Consider the following 4,867-nt stretch of genomic DNA (forward strand, 5'->3'; position numbering starts at 1 on the left):
CCGTCTCTGAGTCAGAAGGTCCTTCCTCAGAGCAATGGGCCAGGGAGGGACTGTCACGAGGAGCATGAGTTCTGGGAACCAGGTCCGGATGGGCCAATAGGGGGCCACCAGAAGGACCTGCTCCTCGTCCTCCCTGACTTTGCACAGGGTCTGTGCAAGTAGGCTCACTGGGGGGAACACATATTTGCAGAGGCCCCGGGGCCAGCTGTGTGCCAGTTCAACAGCTGGCAGTGGGAGGTCTCTGAGGAGGCAAACAGGTCTACCTGAGCCTCCCCAAACTCTCTTCAGATCAGCTGAACCGCCTGGGGGTGGAGTCGCCATTCTCCCGGGAGCACAGCTCGTCGGCCACACATACATGGTTCGAAGCGACCTCAGATGCTTCTGACTCCAGAGGAGGAGATGGCGGGCGAGTTGTGACATGTGACGGGAGCGTAGACCACCTTGTCAGTTGATGTACGCAACGGTCGCAGTGTTGTGCGTATGGACCAGCACGTCTCTGCCCTGTAGCGGCCTCTTTAAGCGGCTCAGAGCAAGACGTACTGCTAGCAACTCGAGGCAGTTGATGTGCCAATGCAGTTGAGGGCCCGTCCACACCCCGGACACTGCATGCCCATTGTACGTGGCACCCCAGCCAGTGGCAGAGGCGTCTGTGAACACCACAGCATGCCTGGACACCTGTTCCAAGGGGACTCCTGCCCACAGAAACGAGGGGTCTGAACACAGGCTGAAGGTCTGGTGGCACGCCGGTGTGACTGTCACCCGGTGAGTGCCGTGATGCCATGCCCCTCTCGGGACTCGGCCATGAAGCCAGTGCTGAAGCGGTCTTATATGGAGCACACCGAGCGGAGTTACCGCTGCTGCCGCTGCCATATGCCCCAGGAGCCTCTGAAAGAATTTCAGTGGGACAGTCGTCCTGCCTTTGAAGGTGTTCAAGCAGTTCAGCACCGACTGAGCGCGTTGCTCTGTGAGGCGCGCTGTGCGACCGAATTCAACTCCATACCAAGAGAAGAGATCCTCTGCACTGGGGCAAGTTTGCTCTTCTCCCAGTTGACCTGAAGACCCAACTGACTGAGGTGCCTGAGTATGAGGTCCCTGTGTTCGCATAACTGATCTCGAGAGTGTGTTAATATGAGCCAGTCGTCGAGATAGTTGAGGATGCGCATGCTCTGTTCTCTCATGGGATCAAGGGCCCCCTCCGTGACTTTCGTGAAGACATGGGGAGAGAGGGACAGCCTGAAGTGCAGGACCTTGTACTGATATGTTCGACCCTCAAACGCAAAGCCCAGAAATGGCCTGTGTTGAGGGAGAATTGAGACATGAAAGTACGCGCCCTTCAGGTCGATCGCTGCAACCCAATCTTGGGGACGGATGTGAACGGTATCTTGCGGAGGCTCCGATTCAATATTCGCAGGTCCAAGATTGGTCGTAACCCACAAAAGTGACATAAAAATACTTTTTTTAACTAAATGCCCAAATGGATGTTGTTTAGTAATGATCAGCAATAAACTGGAGTAGACACGGTTGAATATATTTGAATTTTAATACATGATTGATTTTGCATGTTAATTTTGCACTCCTGACATTTCTAGGGATCGAAAAGACCCAATACTGATTTGCATTCATCATGAACGTAACATGGTCTACTTAAAAGTAAACGTAAAAGACAGTCAGTCACTTAATATCAAGTATTGAATGAGATTAGCTACTATCCAGCCAACTGACTAAAAATGTTAAATTATAATGTACTAATTAATGTAAACAAGGTACAGAATGCCAATAATATAAGTCATGACTTTATTGTCATTCAGCAATCAAGAGACAAGAGACACACACACACACACACACACACACACACATATATATATATATATATATATATATATATATATATATATATATATATATATAGATACTAAAGGAGTAGGACATGCAATACAACATTTTTTACAAAGGAGGGAATAAATAACTTCAGCCTGCATTTAGAATGTATTAATTTTAGCTATGTGAATACAAAGAGAACTGGGCTTATATATATATATATATATATATATACACAGAGGTGTAAAAGGTTCAGAAAGTAAAAGTCCTCCTCAGTATTTTGTTCCAATCACCTGGCTGAGTTCATGGGTGGAATAAACGTATGGCAGGACTTTTACTTTCCGACCCCCTTTGAGGGGTCAGAGTTGAGTTTTATATATATATATATATATATATAGCCTATATTATGAGCACTCTTAACTCAATTACGAGCACTCTTAATGAGTAGCATGCTTTTTCAGTTTGTAGCAAAACATTAAATTTAGGCAAAAACAAGCATTGCTTGCCAGGTTTTGGACTTTTGAACATCAGAGCTAGTCTTTCAATGTGACTTAATGATTTTTTGTTCTTTAAACTTTTATCGAAGCAGCAACAATATGGAATGTTAAATATTTATCGTAGGTGAAAATCACAATGGGCCTCATTTACTAAAAGAAAGTACAACAAAAAATTGGTCTGGTCTTTTCCATGCAAACCTTGGCATTTATCAATATGGACGTGAGCGGTGGCTACGATCTAATCTCACGTCAGGTCTCAGCTCGTGTACGCAAGTTTTTAAGTTATGTTCATTTAGATTATTTTCCTGACCGACAACCGAAGCTCATTAGTTGATCATTAACTTTTAAGATTAGAATGTCATATTAAAATTAAATTAAATTAGAATGGATGGGAGTCTTTGACCCATTTAAAATACCACAAATGTTTTTCCCAGGGCTTTAGCTTTATATGCGCAAATAGCAGCATAAACAACAGAACATGACAATTCACACAGTCACATCATGTGCTTCTGTGAACTGATAAAAACAGAAATTAAGTATATAAAAGTAATAAAATAAATAAACAAATTAACAAAACTGTGACAGGTCGTATAGGCTACGCTAATTTTTTGTGACATTTTAACACATTGAATTTGTTTTCTTTAGCCTATCTTTATTAAATCCAACTGATCACACAGGCGCCTCACACACACACACACACACACACACACACACACACACATCAGTTCTAGCGTTGCTAACTTGACATTTCAGCCATTCATCATCAAACTAAAATACAGTCAACCAAACATAAAAGTTACACTGCTCAATTTAAAAGGTCCACTGTAAAATCACCAGCACCCAACCAAACACATTTTTGCGCATGTGAAAGATGCTGTTTTACGTGGATATTGGAACACGTGTGAAGCACAAAGCCTTATTTACATAATATAGTTTAGCAACCCAAATGTAACATCGCAAATATGGAAACTTTTGTATTTTAAACTTTAAAGGGGTTGTTTGGAATTTAAAGGGGTCATGAAATGAGAAATCAAAATTCACTTGATCTTTTTACATATAAGAGGTCATTGTACTAAAAAAAAATCCTGTAAGTTTCAGAACTCAAAATTATCTTGTTGTTAGTCCGAAAACAGCTTATATTGAAGCCAATCCATCCAAACGACTGATTGTGGAATGTGCTACTTTATTACGTGATAGGGTAGCGAAACAACTCCTCTGCAGAAGATGATCAACGGCTACTTCTACATTTCTGCTTATTTAGCCCAGTCCACTGATTCGTGCATGCCATGTAGCAGGTAAATAATGAGAGAAGAAAACGCAGATCAATGCAGAAACCAAATGGTAAAGATGGCTCTAAAGACAACAAGACGCTGTGCAGTTCAAAATTGTGAGACAACACAGCATTTGCATTACTTTCCTCCTGATCCTAACAATAGGAAGGAGTGGATTAACTTTGTTTTAATGAAGTTCCAGACTGCGTGAGAACAGTCAACATAACTGTAAGAACAGTAATTTGTTTACTTCATTTCACAGCAGATTTATTTACAAACAAGGCACAATTCGACGCAGGATTTTCAGAAAGAATCAAATTAAAGACGATGTTGTACCATGTATTTTGGAACCGACAGTAATATTGCACCACACTGTGAGTAACTGTTTTTATTACGTGGTCACTATTGCCGTTATTACAGAATGTTTGAACTGTACTAAATATGTATGCGTTTTTAACCCGTATGGCTGAATTTCACCGGCTGCCATTTCTCAAAATCGGAAGTTTTAAAAACTATCCCCCACGTGTGCTGAAAGGGGCATTGAAAATGTTTAAATATGCAAAACTGGTGGCCAATCATACCAGTGGGCTTATACTTATGAATCTACAATCCGCCACGCCTATTCAAACCGTGTGTTTTAATTGGGGGGGGGTGTCAAAACAGGACAGAAAATAGCCTTACAAAGCTCTAAGTCCACTCCAAAGGGAGATATTTTATTTAACAATCCCATTTTCAAGAACTACAATGAACGGTTCATTTGGACTACAACGTGATTTTTCCGGATCTTATGAAGTCACAATGGTACTCATTTAAATAATCCCCACCCACAGAATATGCAGAAAAGGGGATGAGGCCTGGATGAACTGCATTAAAGAAGACAGTGTTGTCGCTATGTCAAAAAAGATGCTGTTTTTTTCCACATTTCCAAAACTCATTTTTTGACCTTCCTAAGTCTAAGGAACTTAGGAGTGGTTAAAACTTATTTTTAACACTGTTGCTGAACATTATAACCCCAAATGTTTTCATCAGCATGAAAACATATTCTAGCACACCCCAAAAACAAAATCAAGACTTTGTAAAAGGGCATAATAGGACCCCCTTTAATATAGAATTTTATATCTACTTATTTTTCATTCTTGTTCTGAATACTGTTAAATTTAAAGCTATAATAATGTTTGTAAATGTTTTGTTTTATTTACAGGTATTTAATATTCATATAAATTAATGTAATTGTTTGCAATTATGAGGTTAACAGGTGTTTTTGTGTTCTTTCATGAGGTT

The sequence above is a fragment of the Squalius cephalus genome, assembly GCF_949319135.1.
Source record: "Squalius cephalus genome assembly, chromosome: 7".
Taxonomy (NCBI): domain Eukaryota; kingdom Metazoa; phylum Chordata; class Actinopteri; order Cypriniformes; family Leuciscidae; genus Squalius; species Squalius cephalus.